We start from the raw sequence: 12,182 nt of genomic DNA, 5'->3' as shown, positions 1-12,182 counted from the left end.
GTTGTGAATAAGAATTCATACAGTGAGTATGTTTTCTAGTATCGTAAAAGATTTCTATGCCCCTTCACTGGCTGAGGTTAAATATACATATATGATATATAAAAAGTGAAATGAAAGCAGTACCGTCAGTACTTTCTCTTATCTCTCAGCACAAAGTCGAAGTCTCTTAGTTTAGAAGTTTCTTATCTTTTTCTAGAATTCTTTCTAGAATAATAATGGTCCGTATTGGATACCTATGTGACATGAGCCATTTTGGCTATATTACACTTGATGTGTATACACCATAATGAAAAAAATAATCAAAAAGAGTATTATTATCTATACAAGGCCGCGTTCTTATTAACTAAGTTTCTGTGATCTATAGATTTTATTTTTTATTTTATTGCCTTTGTAGGCAGACGAGCATATGGACCACCTGATGGTAAGTGGTCACCATCGCTCATGGACGTCAGCAATGCCAGGGGCAGAGCCAGGCCGTTGCCTACCATTACCTAAGACCTATAGATTTTCGAATTCTTTACTTACCATTGAAGCGTGGGTGGTTAAAATACCTACAATCACACGCGTTGCAATAAATTCGTAGATCTACAAATTGAATCTAAATTAATATAGGGGTAGATGTTTACGAAAGTTATTCTAAAGGTCAGAGTGGCAGCGTAGTATAAACAAGACGTGGGCGACGTTCAATGTTCGTCTAGTTCTGGTAATCCGGAGATCGACTGTGCAGACGCTATGGCGGCGGATGTGTCATCGTCATATATCTCAAAATACGCTGGTATTTATGACGATAAATTAATATTACTTACTTAGAAAACATTCGTAAAGATACAGATGACATGTAAAATTCGGATTAAAAAAAAAATGTTTACTGTTAACACTTTTTCGGTGCCATTTATTCTTCCCAACTTAAAAATTACAGATAAATTATATTTGCTTTCTTTTTAAGAGCGTATTCACTTGAGAATGAATCGAGACCTTTGAGCTTAATGACTTTTATCGACCGACAGCATATATTTATAGACTTAGTACGTTGTTAAAACAATGGAGTGTATTATCTATTACGAAGTTACATTGAACAATAGTATCTAGTCCAGCTATGATATTAGATAGGGTATGTGTTAGAAAGCAAAAAGTATGTTTTCAATAAAAATGCTGTAAGTGTTAAGACAGACAAACGCCATTGCTTTCTGACAAGTATATTCCTGATATTGTTAAAATTGCGTCGAACCTAATTTAACAAACATAGTCCTAAAATGAACACGTCGTGACCTAAAGGATAAGAATAAGAGCGATTCGACTATACCGATGTACAATCTTCGCAGGCATTTGCCAATTTTCGTAATAAAATAGGTATGTGCTTTTTTTTTTTTTCTTTTTTTCCACAGGAGAAAATCGCCGGATCCAAAACATGTTTACAAATAACTTTTACGATAAAGGAACAGCATCGTGTGATAAAATCAAATCTACAAGATTAATAGTTGACGTAATTACTATCCACTAACTACCGAATGGACTGTATGCTCGTTCACCCCTCTAAGCAATAACAATATCAAAGTTTTTGTGTCTGTAGCGAATTTATAGCTTCATTATTTACGAATTTATAGCTTAATTGGCATTCGGGATGGGTGAAAAGATCTTTGTACATTCTTAAATCAAGATCTAACTAAGGAAAGGATTACGTTGTTTCTAAATTATTGTACAATTTGAATGCAGCTCGCGCTTTGTTTTTCTAGCGCAAACCACTGACTGGGTCTCGCCCATAAATATTTATAAGCTGTTAAGTACATGTCCTCCTTTGTGAAGCGCACATGAGAACTTCTATCATCAGAATACTCTCTGAAATTTCCGTCACGTAATTATATATTTAAATAGCGTAGTTAGAATTTAAATAGTGGATATGGCTTTTTACCAGCTTTGTACCGTACAACCGAGCATACACTCAGATAAGATAGGTAAAAAAATTGATGAGAGTAGGTACTGTTTTTATTAATTTGTGATACGGGTGCTTACGAATGACTTCCAGGATGAAGGAAAAGTGTGTGTGGTAAAAACTTAACACGAAAAATGGATTGATCTGCTTAGGTAATTAATGAGTTCGCACGGCCTTAACAGAAGCATCGCCAGCCTGTCTGTGCTAAACTTAAAACCGGAATACGTAATCGCCGAAACAACAAAAATAAATTCAAACGGGGATCAATAGACTTGTAATGTACAACAAGAAAATGGTTTCGAAAACGAAAACGAGAAAATAGATAGTCTGAGTTTTATGTACAAACTAGTTATTTTCTTAGATTTATGTTACGTAAACAAAAATATTTCACTCACACCGTAGAGCGCTACGAGCTCTACGGGAAATTTTGTTAGGATACGGATTGTAGCTAATGACGTAGGCTGAGAACTTAACTACACGACAGAAACTCGGCTTGGGACGATACTTTACTCTGCCTTTGGCAGATTCACTGCTCGGTACATTTTCTCAGTAGTTTGAATTATTGCCAATACTATTATAATAGGTTGATTTTCATAAAATTGGTGAATTAACATTGAAAATCGAATGTACCCGGGTTGCTTAGGACTCAAGGACGAACGATCAAGACGTTGTAGACGCAAGTTTAAATTTTTATAAGTGACTTGAAAATGAACATTAAGACATTAGCTTTTATACATTAGAATCAATGTCAACAATGCAAAACTCATGTCAAATAAAATAAAAGCGATAAAATGGACGAGCTTACTATTGAGAATATGAATTTGTTTAGTAAATATCAATTTCACATTTTAACATTTAAATCTAACCTAAGAGAAACGTAATACAATATGGATGATTTTATCCATTCTTTGTTTTGAATTGAAAAGAAATACTTTGGCTAGTGTTACGGATAGTAATTAGTATTTTAATTATTTTGTAAAGATTTTTATTGGGAGTATTGAAAATATTTATGTTAATGTTGATTTAGTTGAAGAACGTTCAAAGTTCAAAGATCAAACGAGTGGACGTAGAGTGTTTGTTATGAGCCCATTAATCATAGTATTTCTATTTTATTGCTTGAATAGGACATAAATATAAAGCTCCTTCGATGTTGTTCAATAGGCTGCCAGATAATAGTGTGTCTGTTAAGCGCCTTGTTCTTTCAGTTGCCTAGGGAGTAAAAAAAATATTGAAATTGTTTTTTTTTTGTACATAAAAAACAACATATTTATACTAAAGATAAAGATGATGTATATTTACATTTTTTTAAATATTTAAGGGAACTAGGCAGGCTAATGTACTGTGACACAGTTATTGAATAATTTATTTAAAACCTTTTATTTAAAGACCGCATGGACATCTCACCTTCACTCGCCCAAAATAGACGTTCAAAGTGTAAAGTAAAGTAAGTTTAAATTATAATGTTTTAATGTAATACGTTTTACATTCCTGCATTATGTATTTAAGTAGGCACATTCATATGAATGATACATGCTATAGGTTAAAAAAAACATTGAATTAAGTACATAAACGTCAACACCTTAATAATGTAATTTTTAACTATAATATTTGATAACGAATTATTATCTTAGTTTTAAAATGTTTTTGTCGAGATCTGGGTTTTCTTTTTTAACACGCTTTTATTAGCTCAGTGTGTATCTCCGTGTGTAACGGAGTCTCTGAACGAGACTAAATGTATTTTAAAGCTTCCGATTGAATTGAAATTTCGCCCACTTATCAAGGACCGATGACAATACAATAATTTAACATAATTGTCTGATTATCCTGATCAGGGTCTTCCTGTCTAAGGTACTAATGCCTTTCCTGTCTTTCTTGGATATGACAGCCGTTTTTACGCCTCCAGCTCTCGAATCGAACCTTAATTCTCTGTTAAAACCCTACGTAGTCACAGAACCACTAGACAGAAATATATTATTTTTCAAATTCGACAGGCAGCGACCTATGTAATGATGATGCATTGGATGATATGATTAGGTTACGAAATACATCATACGACGACCTAATAATTTGTTTTCACATATATGATTAACCAAAAAAAAGATTTTTTCTTATTACAAAATTCTAATAGTTAAGACTAATAAAAATAAACAATAGGTTAATAAAATAAAAATAAATCATATTGTTGTAGGTAGTTTAACGAAATGTAGTAAACAGTTTTCCAGAAGTAAAAAAAAAATGTGTGGTGTCGTGGGATACTGAATAGGAACGAAGTTCCTTATTATAAAAATATTAGTTTTAAGTTCTATTCGAGTTATAAAGAAAATAATTATTCGGGTATACATTTTTTAATATGATTTTATTAATAGTTAAAAAAAACTACTTTACCAAGTTATCAACTTTGTTTTATTCACAATGATTTATAAAAAATAATAGGTTGGGGAAAAAGTTATTTCGCATTTTTTTAGAAAATCAGTTCGTCATCACAACATTTTTTAATATAGTTTATTTACATTTAACTAAAGTATGTAGGTACCATTTTGTTTGATAACTTTTTGTCATCTTGTAGGTAGGGATATGATCCCATTACTATAGAAAATTTGTGGTTTCTGATGAAAATACCGCGACAATTGGTTTTGGCAGTCCTCTCGTGATGTTAACCTGACCCTGCCTAAAGAAATCTGAAGAGACCGAAACAGGTGGAAATCTGAAGGTGCAAGGTCAAGACTATACAGCGGATGCATTAACACCCCCCAGCCAAGCTCTCTTAATTTTTGCTGAGCGGCTATAGATGTGTGAGGTCTAGCGTCATCATGATGAAAAACCACACCCCTTCTGTTGATTATTTTTCGGCCGCTTTCTTCTCAGCTTCTTGGCGCTGGACTGGTAGAGAATGCTTTGGCATTAATTCCATCACTGTACTTTTATGCATAAAGTTAAATAAATAAATTGATATTTTTTAATTATTAAATTTTTCCATATTGTAATTTACAATATTCAGAGTTATAATTAAAAAAATATGTATATTGATTAATACTATAAAATCTATAAATTAGTACTTAGCAGAACGCAAAATAATCCCACTGAAGCCTCGAGAATTGAAGAAATGCCAAGAATTGAAGATGCCAAATTATGGGCAATATGCCGTTGTGGCCCCGTATAAGCATTAAAGTTCCGCCCATTGCGCTGTCGAACTCCCGCGCCGGAAGTCGTTCCGTGCCATATGGTCGAAACTTTACGTCTTTTGCCTCAAAACCTCGCATATGAGAATCAGACAACGAGTAATTGCTGGTTCAAATATGATTTTATTGCTTTAGATTTAATTCATGATTATTAATAATTTTTTTGTTGTAGCATGTTGTATGTTTTGCTAATTATTTAAGGAGTGACTTGACAGTGTTGCTTGTATTTCGCATATTTATACTTCGCATATATGTGTATGTCGCTATTATTATGATGAATAGTGCGGTGCATCTTACTGTCATTTGAAGGACGTTTAAATTATTATATTATAAATAATAGTGGATTAAATACTTAAAAAGGCTCACAATAAATATTGATATAATAATATTTAAGTTATTATTATAAAATAAAGTTACATTGAATCATATGGGTTATGGAAAATGAAAGTGTAAAGACGTCAGTAATTAAAATCGACAGTTGTTCATTTACTCAGTTTTTGTGTCGAGTGTAAGGTGTTAAGAAAAGATACATGTGTCGACAGAGTTTTGGCAATTTATATATAAGTTCAAGAGGTTGGCTGCTGGCCTGCATACTGGTTAGATCTTGAACCAGCACATGGTGTAATAGTTTTTTCCCATTGGTAAATTGTATTGTTTACGCTTCAATTGTTAAACTGGTCCAATTCTCAAATTTATAATTTTCTATAAGGATCATTTCATAAAGCATGACCCTTCTGTGTTTTTTTTTTTGTTCAACATTATTTTATGAGAGCCGAGTAAGTACCGTGGCACATTGTATGTTGCCTTAAGCAAATGGAAGAAAAGTAACACACTTCCACAATAGTTTTGCTTTTAAAAATTACTGTGTAATTTTAATTTAAAAAAGTTACTGTGTAACGGCAGGTTGTTTTCAAATATTTTTCAATTAAGATTTATTTAAATTATTAGGAATTTTTGAATGTATATTAATTAAAATAGCGAAAGAGAACTGACTGACCTGAATTATTAAGATTGAATCAAGTGGGATAGTGAACGGTAAAAATGTTTGTAGACCCTCGTCAGTCCGTCCTAGAATCTGTTCAGAGACGAGAGACGCGCAGAGACAATATAAAGATAAACGATGGTGTAAACTTGCCTTTATGTTGTTATTTATTGCGGGTAAAAGTTTTACTTACGACCGTAGCGGATTACAGAAAGTATTTCTTTTGTTTTAAATTTTACACAATTTTTTACTCTATAAATTAATTTTATAGTTTCGCATGTTTGTTAAGAATTGTCATAGCGGAAACACCTAATTTGTTAGCGGCACTGCGAACGCGTGGCCCCTAAATTGTGCGTTTAATTGAGCAGATTGCTGCGATTTTAGACTGTTTTGTTAGGACTTAATCGGGTTTTAAGGTCTAAACGTTGATCGCAGATACGTTCGTACCGTACCAAAAATAAATTTTATGGATGCGTGCGTGAGAAGGCTTCGAATAACTGGAATGGCACAAAATGAGGTCATTTCCCTTCTCAAGCTATTTTTATATTTCTACCTCTTTACTAGGTTACGTACGGCGCGTCGCAAGAATTTGAAACGCGGACTCGTAAACAGTTATAATAGTCGTATAATAAATAAGTGCTTAGTGGACTTTATGAGAATGTTTGTGTTTAGTGGAAAATCACGGAATTACTTTCATAGCAAAATAATACAGTGTAAATACCTATTTCATTTTAAAATGTGATACTATTTTGTGTACATCAGAAGCACAGAAATAATATAGAGATCTTGATTTATTTCTGTAATCAGAAGTGTAATTAAAACTACACTTTTACGGTCTAATCTCAAGTTTTTATTGTTATTATATTATTTCTGAAAAAAATACTACAAGTCAAAAGTATTTACTGCAATTGGTCGTTACAAAAGATTATATAGGTAATAAATTAGCGTAATTCGTTACTTTCAGACTCGACATCTTTCATCTTAATTAAATGTACTTTTACGGTTTAAGCTCGCGTTTATTATTTTTATTTTACTATTTCCACCTTTCGTCTACTAGTAGTTTTCGTGGTAATTTTCACAGTATTACCCAAAGATAATTTTTTTTTTTGCTTTAACCATTGATATTCCATTCATAATACATACAATTGAATTAGAGCAGAACAATTCAATAACTTTCTTAGGCACGCTAATCACCACGAATTCATTCACCACGAAAACTGGCTTAAAATAGAGGTACTGGTCATTACTTAACCGATTATTTTAAGTGAATTTTATTTAGTTACTAGCTGACCCGGCAGACTTCGTAGTACCTCAATAGATAAATAAAAGTCCTAAGCTTTTGTATAAAATAAACTTAAAACAAACAAAAGGAATCCGTCCGACGGGGGACACATCAAAGGAAAAACAAAATTGTTATTTTTATTTAATTCCGAGCATTTCCATACTTATCTACCTTTTCTGGACTTCCACAAATAATTCAAGACCAAAATGAGCCAAATCGGTTCAGCCGTTCTCGAGTTTTAGCGAGACTTACGAACAGCAATTCATTTTTATATATAGAAGAAGATAGAGATGAGATTAATTTACTATTTTACAACATAACTAGAAAGCGTAGAGGCTGTGTTCAAAATACTTTACGCACTTCAATAACAAATTACAAATCAATGTTGAAAACAATCGCGGGTGCGGAACGCTCGCGGGCGGGAGGAAAGGCGCCAGTCTGGCTGACGCGAGTGCACGGCTGTGCATCCCTCGCAGGTGCTGTCAAACCACCTTATACATCGTTTTGTACTGGTAAATGTGTTTACAAATTACTTTCATTTTAATGTTGTTTTTCCTTTTTTTTGGAACGAAGTTCCTTATGGGACGATGCGGAGGGGTACCCTAACCGGGGAGAATCGTCCGTAACGAAAATTTTTATTAGTTCATATGCATGTTGTAAAAAGCGGTTATTTCAATACTACAAACAGACACTCTAATTTTATTTATATGTATAGATGTACACAGTGTAGGACTTAACTTTGTAATAACGTACAAAAAATAACATATTTTTTTATCACTCACTAACCACGATCTCAGAGCGTTCGTTTGCGCAATACACTAACTCTTATGCAAACAACCGTGAATGAAGTGTACCACAATAAGTTCGCATGTTACCGAATGACCGTGGGTGGTTGCGAAACCTCCAGTTTCATTTTCTTTATACCTCGAATAGAACTTAAAATTAACGTTTTTATAATAAGGAACTTCGTTCCTATCCGGTGTCCCACGACACCACACATTTTTTATTAATTTATTGCTTAGATAGGTGGACGAGCTTATCACCCATTTGGTGTTAAGTGGTTATCGGAGCCCATAGACCTCTTCTGCAACGTAAATGCCGCAGCCCATCTCAATACATGAGTTTTAAGGTCTCAGTATTTACTGCACAGTGGCTGCCTTGCTCTTCAATTCGAAACGCGTTACTGTTTCACGGTAGTAACGGACAAAGCAGATCTATCCGGAAGGGTGCATACGACCCCATATCCACCAGTAATTACGCAAATAATATAATTTGCTGGTTTTATTTTTATTACACGATGTTATGTCTTAATCGTGGTAGTCATTAGTGAATATGTGTTAAGTAAGTATTTCATTAGCAAAATTAGTACCACTGTAGATACGAGTATAAAAGGGTTTTATCTTTTAGGACACAATGAATTCAAAAGCTTTGTGATGCAAATGATATGTATTAAGAAGGTGTCCACTTCGATAAAGCGGCACGACACGAGAATCCTCTCATCGTGGCCGCCGGAAACTATATAACCGATCCTGCGGACCAAATGGTAAACAGTCGACGTCGCCCAAAACACGTCATTTCAGATCCTCCCGATCCAAAACGGTGCTTTTAGGTACCCCAAGCACCGGTCATGGTTCTCGTCGAACCCGTCGCTAGCGACGAAGGGTTCGGCGAGTAAATTAACCCACAGACACAGCCCACTGAGTTTCTCGCCGGATCTTCTCAGTGGGTCGCTTTTTCGATCCGGTGGAAGATTCTGCGAAGCACGGCTGTTGCTAGGGTTCGTATGGTCTCTCTAGACCATCAGCTTAGGTAGAAAAAAAAAGGTATAAAGATAATCTCGAAACAAGTTTTAAAGTGCTTTTTCTTAAATATAAAATTGAGATACTTTCTGTTATGGTGATGATCATGTCAATAATTATTTCCCATAATTTATTTCTATTTGCAATTTCGAAACTAATTTCATTCATTTTATTGAGAGTTGAGTCTAAGGAATCCTTTCCTTTAGCTTAAAGATTTGCTGCAATTAATTAAAAAAACCCATGAAAAAAAAAAAAAAAAATGTGGTGTCGTGGGACACCAGGTAGGAACAAAGTTCCTTCGGCTAATGTAAAATCGACACAATTTCCAAAAAAAATATCGTGCTCAATTTTATGTTGGTTTTCTTGATTTTTCTCTTAAATTTTGCTGATTAGTTTTTATTTAAGTACAGGAAAGTATTTAGGAAATTCAGTATTTTAGGAAATAATAAATTACGTAAAATAAAAATAAAATCGTAATTCAAATTATCAATTAAAATAACAAAATATGTCTCTTTATTTTTGTTTGACAACATAAAATTACATAGAAATAGAAATAATTACAAAATAGAGAGAGAAGGGATGAGAGAACGAAAAGAAAGAGGGAGAAAGAAAAAGGTATTATACACTACTCGCTTGTGTATACGACTGTCGCGCCTGCGCACGTCTCATTTAACGGTTTTATTCCACGCACTTTTTTCCACGGATTTTTTCTTACGGTTTTACTATCACGTTTTTTTCAGTTCGGTCGCGCAGCAAAATCCCTATCCCCTCCAAGCCAGTCGTAAGGAACTTCGTTCCAATAATCTGTAACTAAATGCATACTAAGGCAATATAAATAAAATATCTCATACATAATTAAAACTTATCATTCAATATTTCAAAAGCTGAGTGAGGTTTTTTAAGAAAAATAATACGCCTATTAGTCCTATTGCACCCTCAGAATAGTGTTACGTTTCAGTTAAATTATTTGACAAAACAAAAATTTTAAAACTAATACAATATCGTCTCAACTGGATACAAAATGAGCACAAAAAACTACAAATCTAGTTCAATCATACATCTCATTTACTTAAAGAGAAGATCAGTACGAAACAGCGATGACAAGCGATATTTCTATTTTATTATGAGTAATTTGTGCGATATCGGGTGTGCCTTGGCAGTTTTTGTTATGATGTGCTTGTTATACAAATATGAGTTATCAGTATTTTTATTGGCGCTAGGGAGCGGAAAATTAACTAATATACTACAGGGTTATAACAACTCGTATATCAAAACGTATGTGTAAATTCCGCCGCTTATCTTGAGATATGGCGTTGAAGGTTTCGTTCCATTACAGCGACGGCTATGAAACTCAACAAATGAAAATACATTCATTTATTTTGCGGCTGATTTAATGACTAATCCGTTTGGCTTTGAAAGGTGAAGTGAACTATAAGTCTAAATCGCACTCTTTAATTGCTGAAATAAGCACGATGGTGGCACTGGTAAGACGTTTTTCATTTAAGGAGATACATGTGTAGTTGTAAGCTGCAGTGTACAAATTAAGCGGAGACATGAAAAATATCTACGAATTATTAGCTTAAATAACAAAGATGTGACGCTAGATTATTTGCGTCACACTGATGTTTCACCACGAAGACTAGATATAGATTTTATTGGATATAATGTCTGAAATACACAGTTGAAGAAATCGTATTATTAACACAATGAATAAAATTACCATGAGAACAAACTTAATAATACTATGTCTTCCATATACATACATACATACGTACAACTTCCAAGTGAATAAATTAAGAGACAAAAGAGCTAATGCACCATGTAAAATGTATATTTGAAACGCCGACGACAATAGCCTTATTGGATTAAATATGATATTGCAATATAGCGGAATATGGAAAGTTGGATCAGAACATGTTGTTGCGAGCTCTAGAGCGCTGGGGTATGCAAATATCAAGCGTCGAGTGATTCAAATTACGAGAATTATCTGCTTTTAATGTTTGTATTTGCAAAGTGCCTTAATGGCTATCTTAATTCAAGTATGTAAAACATAAACTTTACGGGTAGAGATTATGTATATCGTAAATTATATTTAGTTTTGAAGTCAAAAATTTTTATAATATTCCTCAGCATAACAAATCCGTAGCTATTATATTATAATAAATTGTTTTTTATAAATTAAAGCGAACAAAAAAGCGAATGCTTATGGGGTTGTCTGCAAGTCCTTGGATATGTTTCAAGCTACGTAGGAGGATAAGCGTAGGAGTCTATCTACGAGTATTTGTGCAATGTTGCGGAATGAAAAGATAACTGTAGCTTTACGGTATTCTTTTCATACAAAAATGAAATAAAATTTGAGAATAATAAAACTGTCATAATATATTAATTTCACTAGTTTTTGCCTAGTTTAATTTTTTAATGAAATATTAAGGGTTACAGTACGAAATTGCCGATTTATACTGAAAAATTGGAATTCGTTTTTTTTCTTCCTTTTGACATATTTATTTAATCAAAATATCTACAATCATTATCTATTATACATTGCTGCCGCCTAATAGGAAGTTCATTTATGCTTTTGCGATAGAACTCTGGTGATCTAGATTCTACAAACTGTGGGAAAGCATTTCGTATTGGGAAGAAAACTTTTATCAAGTAGAAAATTGTCCAAATCACGAAAAAAAGGTAGTCCGTTGGAGCAAGGTCTGGGGAATACGACGGGTGACGAATGGCTTCTAATTGCAGTTCCTGTAGAGTTAAAACGGTTTCTCGTGCTATATGAGGTCTCGCGTTATCATGGAGCAATAATGGTGAAGATCAATTTATGAGTCGGGGGTGTTTCACTGTAAGTTTTGCTATCATTGTTCGGAGTTCGGCACAGTAGACATCTGCCGTTATTGCTTGACCAGATCGGAGAAAGCTATATTGAATAACACTATGCTGAGACCACCAAACAGTTACCATTACCTTTTATTGGTAAGCTTTGCTTTAGGACACTGTTGCGGTGTTTGAG

General features: G+C 33.7%; 1 protein-coding gene and 1 long non-coding RNA gene across 2 annotated transcripts in view; one reads left to right on the top strand and one right to left on the bottom strand.

Annotated features, from left to right (window-relative positions):
* LOC105842491 (uncharacterized) overlaps window positions 1–12,182 on the bottom strand; it is a 75,571-nt gene that overhangs the window by 6,749 nt on the left and 56,640 nt on the right. The gene's annotated exons all lie outside the window — the stretch shown is intronic.
* Window positions 1–12,182, top strand: part of LOC119630321 (uncharacterized) — a 51,559-nt gene that overhangs the window by 17,539 nt on the left and 21,838 nt on the right. The window lies entirely within an intron of this gene.

The sequence above is a fragment of the Bombyx mori genome, chromosome 23 (assembly GCF_030269925.1).
Source record: "Bombyx mori chromosome 23, ASM3026992v2".
NCBI lineage: Eukaryota > Metazoa > Arthropoda > Insecta > Lepidoptera > Bombycidae > Bombyx > Bombyx mori.
Note: the sequence above shows the minus strand (reverse complement) of the source record. Positions and strands in the feature narration are given on the sequence as shown.